This window comes from Mustela erminea, chromosome 19 (assembly GCF_009829155.1).
Source record: "Mustela erminea isolate mMusErm1 chromosome 19, mMusErm1.Pri, whole genome shotgun sequence".
NCBI classification, from domain to species: Eukaryota; Metazoa; Chordata; class Mammalia; order Carnivora; family Mustelidae; genus Mustela; species Mustela erminea.
The window spans coordinates 23,767,807-23,784,803 of NC_045632.1; the positions used below are offsets into that span (position 1 = coordinate 23,767,807).

General features: G+C 49.6%; 1 long non-coding RNA gene across 1 annotated transcript; it reads left to right on the plus strand.

Moving 5' to 3' along the window:
* The first annotated feature begins 13,157 nt into the window (after positions 1 to 13,157).
* On the plus strand, positions 13,158 to 16,792 carry LOC116579112. The gene is made up of 3 exons (XR_004281144.1): positions 13,158 to 13,190; positions 13,839 to 13,940; positions 16,670 to 16,792. It is a non-coding gene; the product is annotated as an uncharacterized LOC116579112 (long non-coding RNA).
* Positions 16,793 to 16,997: the final 205 nt, after the last annotated feature.

Genomic DNA, 16,997 nt, shown 5'->3' on the forward strand with positions numbered 1-16,997 from the left:
TAATAAACAGATTGTCTTCCTCTCTCTTTCCTCTCTGTGGACGGATCTGAAGGATTTGCAATGTGCAAAGCAGGTGGATTGATTGGTTATTGATCAAGAGTGAATTATGACCCCTTCAGGTAAAAAGCTTCCCATAAACACAATTTAGTAGCTGCTGCTGCCAGCCTCAGCAGCCCAGGGACGGTTGTCTCAGGACTCCTGCAGTGAGATAATCAATACTTTATATTAGTATTAGCAGCACAGATGGCTTTATCCCACGGCTCTTCAGAGGGTTGAAATGGGCTCCCTGCGCTTCCTAATGTGGGAACAGCAGAGATCTCTCAGGTTTAGGGGCCACCTGCAGGAGGCTACAGGGTGAGGGAAGCAAGATATCCCTGAGCGTCCCAGTTCTGTCCCTTGTTCTTGCCCCCTTGGTCTCAACTTTTTGTCTGTAAAATGGAATTTCTCCTCTTCATTCTGCTTCCTTCTCAGGGCTTTTGCATCACTGGGGATAAGGATGGATATGAAAGCGTTTCTGGAATGCTGAGGCCTTACTAACATGTTTATTTCCACTTCCTTCCACTCCCACCCCAAATGCTCTAAAACAGACCTTATTTTTTCCTGCACATGGCAACAGCTTCCGGACAGCTCTTTTTGCTTCCCAATTCTTTCTCCTACTGCTCCTCCCATTCCACAAAATACTTCCCTGGCTCCACGCCACCCCTTCTGCAAGTCAGTATCAAAGTCATGTTCCTAACACAAAGTTCCAATCAAGCCCTTCTCTCACTCCACAACCTTCAAGCCTTCCTGTGTCTACAGGTTCAAGTCCAGGCTCCCCATTTGGGCATCTAGAGCCTTCAAGAGAGCCTCACCTTTCCAGTAACAGTTGTATCTCAACTGTGCCCTTCCTGCCTATGTCTCAGCCCACGGGAATGGCCCATGCCTCCTATAGCTATGCCCTTTTGTTTCTGGCTTCCATTCTCCTCCTGGGTTCTGGGCTCCTGAGGTCAACACTCAACCTTAGGACTTCGTGACTGCATCTTCCAAAAGCCACCCCTGTGTCCTCTGCCCAGTGCCTGAACATAGTGGCACAACAGACATAGTTTCTGAATTAGGAAAAATCCAACTGAATTGAAAGTAAGATGTCCTTCTACATATGTCAACTGACATAAGGTTATTCAACCCATCATTTCTACCATCAAGGTAGCATGTGCCTTGGCAGTTGAGGTGGTGGATGATTTCAGAAAAATCAGGCATGGCTTTGGAACAAGGCTATCCTGGGGCCAAAAGGAAGTTGGTGGAGCTGGTCAGGATTCCATTTATGCCTCTTTGTTTGTCTTCTGAAGCAGCTTGCCCAGTGTGCCCAACAGGCATCTCACCTTCCTGCCTGCTCAGCACCCTTTCCTCCTTGGTTTGATGACTTTCCTGGGGAGTCACGCCACCCCGACACTCAGTGAAGATGCTTGGGAGGGGCTGACCCTCTTTCCTTGACCAAATTCTACTTGGGGTCCTCCAAACTCTCAACTAAGCTCTGATTTTGGGGTTTTCATGGTCATCTTTGTATTGTCCAATTTTAAAAAGAATCCTGCTTAGTTGGTTTAACCAGAATCTTCCATCCTTGATATTTAATCAGGTTCCTGGGCCTCCAGCTTCCCCCAAGTGATGTCTGATCCCTCTGGCCTGCCTTCAGAAAAATCCTGGGTTGGTTTAACCACCCCACCCCTGATGATCCTCTTAGCAATTTTCCATCCACTGACCCCTTGACTGCTCCTTGGCTATAAATTCCCACTTTTCCTTGTTGTATTTGGAGTTGAGCCCAATCTCTCTCTTCAACTGCAGAGCCTCATTGCAGTGATCCTTATACCTATTGCTATGGTCCTGAATAAAGTAAATGCTTCGACAAGCATCATGAATAATTTTTTCTTTAACACCCCTCTCTGCGCCTTGACCCCAGTCTAGCCACCAGCTGCCAAATTGCCCTGGATGCAGGGTGTGAGGGTCATCCTCAGGTAGTTATGTAGGTCAAATGGGGTCAGTGCAAGCTATGTGCATCTGGAAGTGCAAAGGTCTGGAAGGGGAGAGTTTCTAGGGGAGATATGAACTACACAACTCTCCACCAGGTCAGAAGATTCCACCGTGGAGGAAATCCACAGGGGAAGGACACTGCCGAGAGATGGAGTTGGATGGAGCCCCATGACATCGTTTGAGCTGCTGTATCTCTGCTGTGCCAGAATATACGCCTAGATTTTTCAGTTGTATTTGCTAATAGGTTCTCCCCACCCTTTTTCTTCTGTGAAAGCCATAACCAGGTGGATTTATTTCAGATCCAACCAAAACTGTCCCGGTGCTAGTTTTCTCTATAGATGCCACACCCTAAAGAGCCTAGTACGAGGGCGACATCACCCAAGACCATCCCATACTTGGGGCTTAACTCAGCCATCCAACAGGTCTTCTGACTCCCAGTCTGTGATACACAGATGAAGCCTCTCCAAAGTTTCTCTTACAAAGCGATGAGTCACTGATGTTGGGCTTTCAGTTCTCTGTGGATGGTGGAAGGAGACCCCAGATGCCTTATGACCCTTGGCCATGTGCTAGTCTAGGAGAACAGCTCTGTTCCCAGGAGGTCATGCAGACAGTGCAGCAATGGCACTAGACTTGGGCAGAGGTATGACCAGAGCCCTTCACATTCCTTTGCTAAAGACTATTCATTTCCCTTAAAAACAGCTTTTCTTGTCCCTTTACTACATCCCTGCAATAAGAATCTTACAATATACCCTACTGGAAATGGTTCTTATGCAAATGCTGGCCAAATTATGGAGCCCTGTTCTTGCCTGCAGTGGTCAGAGGAGGACATCCATGATCAGACCTGCAGGAGCAATGTGAGAAATTTTACTGACTTTGCCAGTAAGTGAGAGTCACTGGGATGTACTGCAGGGCAACGAGGAGGGGTGGGTTTGAGTCTTTCCTCTCTCTCATTTCCGTGCGTGGACTTGATCAAAAAGCAGAGACCAGCAGGGTCTCAGGCATTCCGTTTTGAAGCCCCCGTCAGCGTGATGTTTCACCGTTCGGCCGCCAGTTCCCTGCCTGCTGCAAGCCCTCACCTGCAGGCTGGGATGGCAATAAGGGAAAGACCCCCCACTAGGGTCCCTCATCTGGGGGCGTGAGGAGAGAACCATTAAAGACTTGTGGCTCAGAAGCGCACACCTATCTAGTAATCCCGAAGAACTTGTAGGAAGAAAAGTAATATCCTCGACTTGAAGGAAGAAAAGTAATATCCTCGACCTCTTCTTTTCCTTCCTGTCGCTCCTTTCTAACTTCCCTGTCCTTACTGGAGGGACAACAGAGAAGGCCCTGGGCACAAGTGTGGCTCTCGTGTCCCTGCGTGCAGGTGATCTGAGAGGAGCTGCGTGAGGCCTACACTGCTGATCCATGGCAGAATGAAGAGGGAAAAGCGTCTCTCACCATTCGCATGAATTCTGCTGCACAGTCGCTGTGCTCCGGGTGCCGTGCTCACCACTTTGCTGTGAAGATGAGGGACTATTTACACGGAGCATGTCGGCTTCCCCGGAAGCAGAGTCCAGGGGTTGTGTAGGGGTTTTACTGAAGGACAGCTCTCAGAAGAGACCTGTGGGAGAGTGAGGGGAGCCGGCTAGGACCAGGGAATGGCCACGCTCAAGTCAGCTGATCTCACAGGGAGCTCCGAAGTGTGGTCATACTGCAGAGTTCTCTGCCCCTCGAGGTAAGGGAGCTGGGCTTTCCTTGCCTACTATCTCTGACTGCGAGTCACCCTGGAGGGTGGCCCGTGATCTCCTAGGCATCTCTGGGCAAGGGGCGATCCCTGGAAAGGGGTAGCTGTGAGCTGTGAGCAGCCCCTCCGCACCTCACAGCAGTCCCAGCAGGGGACTGATGCAAGGTCTGGTGAGCGAAGGCAGTGAGGTGGTGGGAGGGGGCGGGGAGACCTCGGCAGCTACTGTGATGGGCCCTGGAGACCGAATGCCTGTGTTCAAATCCTCCACTTTGAAGTTGGGCTACCGGTGAAAAGATAAACTGAGACGTTTTAAAATGTTTAAGATTGTATTTGAGCCAATATTGACTCGAAGCAGGCAGTCTTCAGTTTAGCAGATAGAAAGGAGCTCCAAGGAGCGGTAGAAAATGAAAAACTTTTATAGGCAGAAGGGGGTGGGAACAAGACAAAAAAGGGAGTTGGTTATTGCATGGTGAGCTCCCTAAAAGGGGTGGCAGAGTCCACCTGGCAGATGGCTAACTAACTAGTGCTGATCAAGCTATCCCTGATACTCGGGTTAGGATTCCATTTCTGGGAGAACTGGGACTGAAATTAAGTCTTGATTTGGTGACGTGGGGCTTAGCAAAAGCCACTCCATTTGGGGGCCTTTTGTCTTGTTTTTTAATATACCTTAACTTCCCTGCCTCAGTTTCCTCATCTGTAAAATGGGGACATGTCAGGGCCTCCCTCACGGAGTTCCTATGAAGGTCAAAGGAAAAAGCACGTGCAGAGGGCTGGAACAGTGCCCGGCGTGCGGTGAGAGGTCAGTGGAGAGAGAGGCCCTGATGAGCACACTGGGCGGACAGGATCTCCCAGTCATGCCTCAGCTCCCTCCACAGACTCGGGCCCAGACTGGGCTGCCAGCAGCCGTAGCCCTGTGACAGGACCCTTCCCCGTTTCGCAGCCCCCAGGACAAGGGAAGGGCAGGGCAGAGGAGGCTCCACTCCGGAATGGGAGAGGGTCAGCGGAGTTGCTTAGACTTCCTTCCCTCCTGGTGCTCCTTCCCATTCCTCCGGCGGCTGCCTGGGCCAGAGGCTCTTTCGACGACCGGATTTTCCATGTCCTTCCAAACGAGCCTATAAAAATTCAGCCCATTTGTGGTTTGCAGACAGAAACTTTACTTTTAAAATCTTTGAGTTATTTCCTTCTTCCTCCCTTCTCAGGGCCAAAGTTATTTCAAAGGAAAAGGGCGCAGGGATAGGGGCCGTGCATTCGTCAGCCTTATTTCCCTGGAGGGTTTGTAACCATGGGGCACTTGACTTAAACCCACACGACATTTGTCACTATGCTATTGCTTTCTTACCCAGAGGGGCTCTGTCCTCACCTGCACATTTCCCTTTTTATCTGTCTGAGAGGGAGAGAAGAGCACAGTAAAAGTGTAGGAGGAAAGCACCCGCATTTGCATTTTTATGCCTGCCTCCTCCTGCCACAGGCGACTGCTTCTCCAGCCCCGTCAGCTCCTGAAGGGGCGGGGGGGTGGGAGGTGGGGGGAACCAGGTGGTGGGTATTGGAGAGGGCACGGATTGCACGGAGCACTGGGTGTGGTGCAAAAATAATGAATACTGTTACGCTGAAAAAATTAAAAATTAAAAAAAAGGGGGGGGCAGGAGGAAGAGGTCAGCGGGTGGCAGAGACAGTGGAGCTCTTCCCTCCCTCAGCCTCGTCCCTGGGGAAACGGCTGATGTGTTTGCACCGAGATGAGGACACCTGCCTCTCAGTCTGGCTGTGTTCTGACTACATGCGTTCTTTCATTCATTTATGCAGCCAGTGCTAGCAATGCCTACTCAGGTCCCAGGGGACATGCTGTGGGTTCTGCTGTGAACAAATCAGGACGCTTGCCCTCGAGGATCCTACTCTCTCCTGGTGCGATGCGATTAGCAACAAGGTCAGCTCCCGGAACAGCAGAGCATAGGGCTGGTGTGAGGTTGGGGACAGGTTCATAAAGATGGTGATGCCTGAGCTGGCTCTTGAGTAGAAATTGTCTGGGTAGAGATGGAGTGGTTTCAGGTGGGCACAACACTGAGGAGTGAGAAAGAGCGTGCGCGGGGCTGCTGGTGTTTGCATGGCTGGAGCATCGGGTATCATGGGGAGGTGGTGGAGAGGTATGGAAGTTAAAGAGGAAGCAGATGAAGAAGGTGTCATGGGCTGTGCTGAGCGTGGTGAACTTTGTCCTGGCAAAGGGCATGTGAGTGACAATAGAGTGGTCTGTGGGGCACAGTGGGGATGAAATGGACAGTCTGGAGGAGGAATTCCCTGAAGTCAGAAACGAGACAGGTTTCTTTCTTTTTTTTTTTTTTTTTTAAAGATTTTATTTATTATTTGACAGAGAGAGAGATCACAAGTAGGCAGAGAGGCAGGCAGAGAGAGAGGAAGGAAAGCAGGCTCCCCACTGAGCAGAGAGCCTGATGTGGGGCTCGATCCCAGGACCCTGGGATCATGACCTGAGCCGAAGGCAGAGGCTTTAACCCACTGAGCCACCCAGGCGCCCCACGAGACAGGTTTCTAAGAGCAAGGCAGAGCGGATGCTGGAAAGAAGAGAAAAGGTGATCCTGTGTTTGGCTGGTTAGGTGGAAGTAGAGGGAAAGGTGGAGGATAAAACTGAGCTTTCTGGCTCAGGTGATGAGGAAGGTGGTGACACCACATGAATTGGACATGGCGGGTGAGAGTATACCGTGTGTCCCCAGCATGCACCAAGCACATGTTCCTTGGATGCACAAACACATATCGTAAAGATGGAGCCCCTCAATTAACCTAGAAATTCAGTGCAGTTTCAGTTAAAAAAAAAAAAATTCCAGTACAAGATTTAGTTTTTACTTAGAAGTATTAAAGGCCAAGAATATCCATGATAATTCTAAAAACAAAGAGGAAGGGTGGTACTTTTTTCCATTAGATACCAAGACACATTACGAAGTTAGGATAAATGTTCCAAGGGAGGCATTGCTTCAAAGATAGCCGTATTAGTGGAACAGGTGAGCAACCCTGCCCGTTCACTTCTGTATCGTCACTCGGCAGTGGCAGAGCTGAGTCTCTGCGATGGAGACCAGATGACCAGCAAAGCCTAACATATTCACCATTTGACCCTTTATAGAAAAAGTGTGCCACTCCCTGCCCTAGAAACAGACATAAGCATTTACAGGAAATTGCCTATGATGAGGGCGGTGTGATAGATCAGAAGAAAAGAAGGACTTTTCAGTCAATGGTGCTTGGACATAAGCTTTCCTACAGGAAGGAAATTTATTTGCTTGTTTGTTTGTTTATATCTCTACCTCCAACATGGGGCTTGAACTCACAAACCTGAGATCAAGAGTCACAGGAAGGTGCCTCAGGATGGAAATTAATTTACACTCTTATCTCATTCCATAAACAAATTTCAGATGGAGATCCAAAGGTAAAAAGTAGAACTTTATAAACTTGTGAAGATAATAGAGAAAGACCTTTTAGACGAGGCATAAAAAGCACAGCTCATAAAGGAAAAGATTGTCCTATGACAACTACCGTTATTAACTACTGCTGCGGCACATGCACATGCACACACATATGTGCACACAGATGTGCGCAGATGCACACAGATGTGCGCAGATGCACACACACAGATGTGCACATGCACACACACAGATGTGCACACAAAGATATGCACATGCACATACAGATGTACGCAGATGCACATGCACACCCACAGATGTGCACATACGCACCCACAGATGTGCACATGCACACATACACACAATCCCTTGGGCACCAAATTTGTGGCCAGAGCAGAAAACAATTGCTATGCTAATGACCAAGTGGTGCCCAGTACACATCAAGAAGTCCTGCACGTGGATTTTTCTGGCAAAACACAGAGAACCCAACAGAAAAGTGGAGAAAGGTTAAGACCAGGAGTCCTGGCAAAAAGAAACCACCAACAGCCAGAGATAAATGAAAACTCCTTAGCCGCATTACTTGTCAGAGGAATACAGAGTCAAATGAAAACGCTGTATACTGTTCCATAGCCATCCGATGGGCAAAACGCAGAAAGTCTGACTCATCCCAAGTGCGGAGAAGTGGAGAAGCAGAAAAGCTCATACACAGCTGGCAGGTGGAAAGAGGGCACAGCCCCTTTCTGTCACTCTTGGCAGCTCCTGACAAAACTGAAAACTTGATCCACCATGACCCAGCCATTTGCTTTCCATTCTCTGTCCCAGAACATGTCCCATACACCTGCACCAGGGCATTCCCCGTGGCACTGTTTGGAATGGTGGAAAAGAAGAACCAAACAGTAGCTCTGAAAAGGAGTGGAGACTCCCGATTTGTGGTATATTTGAGTATAGGACTACTATAGAGCAGTTATGGCAGCATGAATCCACTTTGAAAAACTGATGCCGACAGAGAAGCAAGTGCAGGAGTAAGTTGTGATCGCATTTATGTAAATTAAAAGACTCACAAGGCACCATATTTGTTGTGTATCTATCTCTATTTACCCATCTATCTACGTATCTACCTACCTACCTACCCATCCATCCATCCATGCCTTTAAAATTAGGACTAGGTAGCTCCCACTCTCTTCGCCAAGATACGGTCATAAAAATATAAGAATGGTTGTGGGGTAGGGGAAGGCACTTGAATGAAAACTGACTGTAAAATTCTATTTCTTTCACAAAAAATTAATGTTAACAAACTCGAGAGCACGTTTCCTTTTGTTAATCGTAGATGCAGGCATGCAGTGGTTTTGCCATTATCCTGGTGCATTTTGGATTTCTGAAATTGAAAGAAAGGAAGAAAGCCGAAGGTCTTGATATGGCCTGGGGAGGCGTGGAGTCCCTGGGCCGGTATTTACAGAGTGCAGGAGAGGTGGCCAGCTGGGGTGTCTCCTGTGCCTGTGGCTGCCTGTCCATCTCTCGAGTTTGTCACATTGCACACAATCTCAGAACACTAGGAGAAAACAGCTGAGACGACAAGGCAGACTCTAGGAAACTTGGAGGAAATCAGGCAGGAAGGCCTGCAGGAGCGAGCTATCTGGGCCAGGTGCTCACACCCAGGAGAGGGACTCTGTGGGATCGTGCTCACTTATGTGCCTCTGCCCCCCTGTCCTTCCTACACAACTCCCATGTATCCTTAATTGTAGATCAGTGTCACCTCTTCCAGGAAGCCTTCCCTGACCCCCAGTCTGAATTACAAGGGTCTTCAGTGTGCTGCTTATGTCTCCTTTTAGTTAGTGTGTTGGTCCCTTCAAAGCAGAGGCAATAGGAACTCTGTATCACTCAGATCTCATATAATACCAGGCTCTCAATGCAAGCTCTCCACTTGGTTTTGGTGGCATGAGTAGAGAGAAGGGCTAGGATTTGGATAGGTTGAGGGTTCAAAAGTGTTAAAGGTGCAAGAGCCAATGTACTCAGCAAACAGTCCATGAGCCGGATCAGACAGGCATCCAAGAGGCAGAAAAAGCATCTGGGAATATCAGGTCACTTATCTGGAAAGATCATGAAGCCCCAGGGTCATCTGGATAAAGGACTCAATTAATATGATGCAGACTAGGTCTGTCTCTCTCTCTCTCTCTCCACCTCTCTGGGAGCCATTCTTAGTCACTTCCCCGGACAGGGAGGAGAGATGGCTGCCACAGAGGCAGTCCCCCCACCGACTAACAGGACCAGGTTCTCTCTCTCCTGGCTGTTCTAGCCAGGTCCCCGGACTAGACCTGGGTGACTCTGGTTGGATCCTGTGCCCATCCCTGACCAATCATCTAAGCGGGGTGTGTATGATGAGCAGCTTCATCCGAGGTCTGCAGTTAGGGGTAGCAGCAGCTCCCCACCAAACCCGGCCCTGAGAGTGAAGGAGGGGCAGTTCTCTGGGTCCGGAGGCGTGAAAACAAGGTAGTTCAGGCCTGGAACGCGAGGAGCCATGCAGCTGGAATGGAGAGCAAGGGCAGGCCGCTCTCTGCACCGCTGACATTGCCTTGTCTCTCTCACAGCCCGGAGCTCGGGCTGGGACAGGGGAAGACTGGGGTACTGGGTCCTTCCCCCGTCAGTGCCAGCACATGGCAGGAAGCTACCGTCAGTGATCCTTCCCTCCTGGGCTCTGCAGGGCAGTGTTTCTGGCTCCTGTCCCAGGAGCTGTGGCTGAAACGTTTTAAGGAGCCATAACTAAACATTGAAATTTCAGTTCTCAGAAGTCGTTCTTGATGCTGTTGGAAAGTGCGGTTGTCCAACTATTAAGCTGTGGGTTTTGCATCCAGAGAGGATGGAGCTGCATTTTACATTTGGTTATAAATCTGAGGCATTTGCTCATGTCTGTGGGCCTCGGCTGGACATTAAGAAAGAGAAGGCGGACGGATGTGGCCACCGCCTGGCCTCAGCCGATGTTGGGAACTGGGACCGATGTAAGGCTTTACACGAAACCTCCTATAACTCTTTCAGTTATTTCTTAAGATACATCTATTAATGGAGTTGTTAAAAATGGAAATTTTAGTGTTCAGACCACGGGTTGGCTGGATGTCCAAATAAGAACACTGTAGCCATCGAGGTCCTGAAGCATTTGCTTAGTGACTCAGGGTATAAGGTGGACTTTGGGGAGCGCACAGCCCACCCCATGGCTGCTAACAGGGGGCGTAAAGAAACAGTATCCAGGTCATGAGGGACAATGACACCAAGAAAAACAACAGCTACCCTTGCTGAGACCCTCCATGTGCCCCATGCTGTGCCGTGCACGTCACTCAGCTGTGACAAGTCTCTCAACGACCCCAGAAGCAGTGATGCTGGGTCCAGGTCGCAGTTACAGAAACCCCTGCCTCGTGTACAAGGCCAAGGGGAGCTCAGCGTCCCAGAGCGAGTAAATGGCAGAGCTGGGACTCAAACCCAGGCTGACACGAATTCTAAAATGCACACTCGTGAGCACCAGGCTTTTCTATGGAAACAGAACTGGGGAATGACTGGTTCTCAAGGAAGTGGTATTTATGAATACGAATATTAGCCTCCTGCCATCTGTGCACTCCTACAGACAGATCCTGATTTTTGAAATTCAAATCTCTATTTGAAATCCACTGTGGCAAGTCGCTGGGGAACACCGGGGGTGGGGGACGGACTTCTTTGTTAAGTGAGGACTGCCTTTAAAAATGCATTGCTTTGATAAATCAAAGTTGTTCTTATTATTAATCAAATCCAAAGCAGCCATTGACCGAGACCCTATATGGTGTCAGGCACCATTCTGATCTGCTGCTGCTAACAACTCTTTTCTAGAAGTATTCAATGGTCCCATGAGGCGAGACGGATGATTTCCCCTCAGGCACATGGCTAGCTCACATTCCCCAGGCCCCTGTAGTTAAGTGTGACCATAAGACTGAACTCTGCTCAGTGCATGGTGGGTGGAAGTGACAGATGTCACCTGGGCCTTTTCTTCCGTCTCTCTCCCCTTCTTGAAGATGAACAGAGCCTATCCCCCTGACTCAGCACTGGAGGCGAGTGCCCACCATTCAGAACTCTTGTCTTGAGCTTTACCTGAGCAAGACATAAACGTCTATTGTGTTAATCCCCTGAGACTTGGGGGTACTTTGTTAATGACAGTTAGCATTATTTTATGGCTAAATTCTGCCATTATTTTTAAGATTTTATTTATTTATTGGTTAGGGAGAGAGAGAGCACAAGCAAGGGAACAGCAAGCAGAGAAAGAAGCAGACTCCCTGCTGAGCGAGAAGCCTAATATGGGACTTGATTCCCAGGATCCTGGCATCACGACCTGAGCCGAAGACAGATGCTTAACCGACTGAGCTATACTGGAGTCCCAAACTTTGCCATTTCAATGAGTAAACAGCACATATTCTTTCCAGCTTTGAACATTTCTGAAAGTATTGGGCTGGTTTTCAACAGCTCCCAGCACCTTACATTTCGCCGATGGCCTGGATTGACCAAGAGAATGAATCTCCGTTTGCTTCTTCCATTGCACGGAGCGGCTACCATCCCCCACCCCGAGTTCTAAGGGAAGCTCTCCGCTTCAGATCTTTTGGCCTGCACTGGGCCGTGGGAATTCAGGTTTCAACCTGCCTGAAGGCAAGCTTGTGGCCCAAACTCTCAGGAGAGAATTTTTTCCTCCTTTTATCTGGTACCAAGGTTGAGAAAAGCTGTTTCCTTGCCACTTTTTCAGTGGGGTGGTTTATTTCTCACACATGGAGAGTAGGAGGGTTAATTTTGTGTCAGCTTGACTGGGTTAAGAAGTATCCAGATAGCTGCTGGAACGTTGTTTCTGGGCATGTCTGTGAGGATGTCTCAGGAAGAGATCAGTATTTGAATCAGTAGATCAAGCAGATGACCAGGGCGACGGGCATGATCTAGTCCATTAATGGATTGCATACAAGAGAAAGGCAGAAGAAGGGCAAAGTCACTTTCTCTGCTAAAGCTGGGACATCCATCTGCCCTCAGACATTGGTTCTCTAGTTCTTGGGTGTTCAGACTCACAATGGGACTTACACTACTTGGTCTCCATTCTCAAGCCTTTGGGCTCAGACCGAATCGCATTCCTAGCTTTCCTGGGTCTCCAGCTTGCAGATAGCAGATCCCAGATCTTCTCAGCCTCTGTAACCACGTGAGCCAATTCAGTAAACAAACAAACAAATGAATCTCTATATACAGAAGACGTTCTGGTTTTATGTAGGGGGACTCCCATCAGGTACTCTAGGTTGGACACTTTTTCTTTGTTAGTGGTATATAAACAATATTGCATCTTAAAACAGAAAGCATCTTAAATTCAATGAAATAAAGTATTACTATCTCCAGTTTATAGGTGGACAATGAAAACATCTGAGGTGCAGAGAGATTAAGGAACTTACTAGTGAGTGTCAGAGCTTAGATCTGGACCTAGAAGTCCAGCCCAAGGCTCTTAACTACCAATCACTACAGGGCTGGGCCTGCAGTTACCCTGGGCCACAAAGGGAGGTGGGGTGCTGGCTCAGAGTCCGAATCGGCTCTGCCATCATCGTGAGTTTGAATTTGGGCATGACTCTCAGCCCTAGGTCCCACATTACTGGAGATAAATGGAATGGGTTACTTTATATGGTTGCAGTAAGGATTAAGTGGAGCTACAGAATAAGACATTTAACCCCATGCCAGGTACATGGAAGGGACTCAGTGATGATTAGGTGCTGTCATTATTCTTTTAACAACTATGCTATCCTGTCTCCCAACATTTATCCAGCATCGACCACTTTCAGTCCATGCTATCTCATTTCAGCCTATGGTAAAATCCCTATTACCCTCATGTCACAGTTGAAAACCTGGGCTCAGAGATGTCACAAGACCCCCACTGAGGTCACATAAGTAGCTCCTGGCAGAGCCAGGATTCAAACCCAGGTCTCTCTGGCTCCAGAGGATGTGTTCTTTTCTCTCTGCCCTTCCTCCCTTAGTCCAGCCACCAGGACGTGATGTGTAGTATTCTAGGCCACCTAAACTCTTCTCCTGGAATGGTCAGAACATCCCCTCTTTATATACAAATTACCTCTGTTCCTGACTATCTAGACAAGGTCACTTGCTCTGGGGAGACAGCAGCTAGCCTATGCCAGCTTAGGGCAGAATTTAATCCAATGTGGACTGTGTCCTTTCAGGTGATCATTTTAGTGACCCAGTGGCTCAGATCATAAGGACCCTGTATGGGCTGTGCTGGTCAGGGCAGGCTTCCTAGAGGAGAGGGCACTCCGGCTTTGAGGGATGGGGCCCTGCGCATAGGTAGAAAGAGAATGTAGGGCATTTTAGGACAAGGGTCTGGGGTGAGCAGAGGGATAAAAGTCAGAATGTGAGTGCGGGGTTCAGAGAGGATGTGGGAGATTGTCTTGGAGGACAGAGAACAGTTCTGCCTGTGTCACTTCTTGGGGGTGCTCAGGCACGTGAAGACTCGCTGTCCCAGCCAGTTCTTGCACTCAGAGGCCAGAGGAGGGGGATGGGAGTGGCCAGAGCAACCTTAGTGCCATTAACATGAGGCCATCACAGCCCTAGAAGGGTGCCAAGGCTCTGGACCCACACCTGTGGCCCCAGTCAGGGAGACAGCAGTTGCTTCTGCCTCGAGCTCCTGCTCATTCTGCCTAGGCCTCACTCTTGTGGGTCTTTCTTGGTGCCAGATCCAAAGCCTTACAGCGGGATTCCCCATCGGCCCAGCTCATGGTGCCCCGTCTGGCTCCATGTGAGGTTGGCTTCACTTTGCATAAGGGGAAGCACTCGAGGTAAGAGGGTAAGCCCAGCAGAAGAGAGCAACGTATTTGTAACATGTCGCTAACATACTGCCAGGCATGGCTGGCACCGGGGACTCTAATCCTGGGGTTAGGACATGCCTTTTTCCATCTTGGCTCTTCTCTCCTCTCTGTTGGCTTCCCATGCCAACAAAGACTGTGGGGTCTTTCCATGTGGTGAATGCTGGCAGCTCCAGCCTTAACAGGCACTTGCCAAGGATTTCAATTCAGAGATAATTTCTGTTCTGCCTGAACATGTACCTATCCTCTGAGTGTTGGTGGCCAAGAAATGAATAGCTCTCATGGTCTGACTTGGAACATGGGCCCACCCCAGGGGAAGGATTGGGGATAGGGTAATGGGACAAGTCACCACAACCCAAGATAGGGAGGGGAGGCTCCCAAAGGAAAACCAGTGCTGTTTCCAGAGGGCGGGAAGGTGGCAAGCTGGCAGGCATCACCCTTGTCAAGGGCTAGACCCACAGGGCACCCCAGTGCCCTGCGCTCCAGACTCGGGCTGGCCATTTGCCTGCACTCTCTGCTTGGCCCTGCATAGGAAGGAAGAGAGGGGTAGTCCAGGTTCAGCTCTGAGATCGCTTGCCCTGGGGCCCCCAGTTGGCCTTTGGAGATGCAGGAGATACTCAGTCCCTAGGGGGCTGAGTCCTGGAAATGCTTGCTGGTCTGAGGCTGTCTAGGGTAAGGGTTGTAGCCCCTGACTGGCTCATCTCAGGGGGCAAGCCTGAGCTCCCAGGAAATTGTCAGCTTCTTCTTTTTAAATTGAAGTATAATGTACTTTTTAGAACTGAAGTGTAATGCCGTGGTATATTAGTTTCCGGTGCACAATATACAGATCCAACAGTTCTGCACACTTCTCAGAGCTCATCATAGGTGCACTGCTCATGCCTAGGACCTGTTTCGCTCACCTTCCTCTCCACCTCCCCTCTGGTAACCACCAATTTGTTCTCTGTAGTTAAGAGTCTGGTTTTTGTTTGTGTCTCTCTTTCTTCCGTTGTTTCTTAAATGCCACACAAGAGTGAAATCATACGGTATTTGTTTTTCTGACTTAGTTCACTTAGCATTACATCCTCTAGGTGCATCCACGTTGTTGCAAGTGGAAACATTCTCTCCTATTCTCTCCTCATTTTCTCCTAAGTCTTCCCACCAGGGCATTGGTGTGGAGTCTGTGGGTGGTGCTGGCCACAGGCGGGCAGTGTTCCTGAGGCCCTGCCTCCTGTCCCCAGGTGTGGGTGAGGAACCTGGGACATCCTGGGAATGGCCACAGGAGCCTTTCTGAGTGAACACTTGATTTATATACTCATGATGCCTTAAGCGCCAAAGGTTGTCACACTACTACAAACAAGGTGTTTCACCCAACACAGTGTTTCTCCTCAGGTCACCAAAATGAGTGTGGAGTAAAAGGTGAAATTGATTTTTCACCTCGATTTCCAAATCCAGGCCTTTCCAGTCAGTGGACAACCAGGTCTTGCTGTCCTGATACAGAAATAATTCGTAGCACAAGGAGCAAGCATTTAGGTTCAAACACAGGCCAGCAGCGTCCTGGGAGGAATCAGGGCACAAGGAAGTTATGTGGCTTGGCAGGTAGGTTATTCAAGGGCAGTCATAGAGTCTCTTTTCATGTCAGAGAGGTCCCCAGGGGCTGGCAACCCACCTCGCTGCTTGGGAGAGGAGGTGGGCGGCTGTGAGGACACCACGTGACGAGAGGATGCATCTCTGGGCAGAGCGTGAATGTCACTGGGACGGTGTATTCTGCAGGCTGTGGAAAGACACGGTGATTCTCCTTGATGCCTTGGTGTGTCACCGAGAAGCTGACAGCTGAGATTCACACAACAAAAAGGAGTCAGCTATGCCCAAAGATAGAGCACTGAGTGTGACGAAGACACCAGGTGGAAAGGGGACTGGTGTGTCCCAAGACAAGTCAGGACCCTCTGCCTCTGTGCAGGTGGGGAGAGTGGAGGGGCCCAGGTCACATGGGCCACGCAGGCAGTAGTGAGGGGCCTGGGCTTGACTCTTGCAGAGTGTGAAACAGTGAGAAGCTGGTGTGGGGATTTAAGCAGGGAGTGATGTGCTCTGGTTTGCATTTTAAATTTTATTTATTCATCTGAGAGAGAGACAGAGAGAGTATGAGCAGAGGTAGGGGCAGAGGGAGTCGGAGAAACAGATTCTCTGCTGAACAGGGAGCCTGATGCAGGGCTCAATTCCAGGATCCCAGGATCATGACCTAAGCTGAAGGCAGACACTTAACCAACTGAGCCACCTAGGTGCCCCTCTGGTTTGCATTTTAAAGAGAAACCTGGGGGCTTCTGGGAACAGACTGGGCAAAAGGAAAGCGTAGATGCAGACAGGGCCCTGGGAGGCTACGTATGCAGGCCAAGCTGGGATGGTGGCCAGAGCAGCAGTAGGGACAGGACAAGGTTCGTGGATTCAGGATCTATTTTGATCTACTTCGAGGTTGAATTGACAGGACATATGGATGGTTTCTATTTGGGGCTGAGCAAAAGGGAGCTATCAAGGATGCGTCACTCCTCAATTTCTGCTTCAAATCATGAGGCACCCTTGACTAAGATGTGGGAGATTTGAGTCCCTTATGCAAAGTCCCTATGTGGTATCGAGTTAACAGCTGAGTAGAAACGTGTAGATGGGTCTCAGGAAAGACATCTCAACCAGGATCTTTGTCTAACCATGTGAACATATGGATGCATTTAAAGCTGCAGGACTGATAAGATCACTTCGGGGGAGAGCCAGCAGAAAGACCACCACTGGCCGGCCCTGCCCTGATGAAACACCAGCCCCGAGTGGGGGCTGGGGGCAGAGGAGCTCACAGAGCAGCAGCAGAACACAAGGAAGCACCTGGAAGTGAGGCAGCCTAGGTTAAGGGGTGGCTGTATGGGACTTACCTGGAGGTTGGGTCACACGGGTAATCGGCCGGACACCGCTGCTTCGGGAATGAGGAGGGTGTGGTGCTGTGGGTCGTAGGGATCAGCCCAGACTAGAGCAGTGGAAGCCGAGATGGGAGATGCGGAAGCAGGGCAGCGC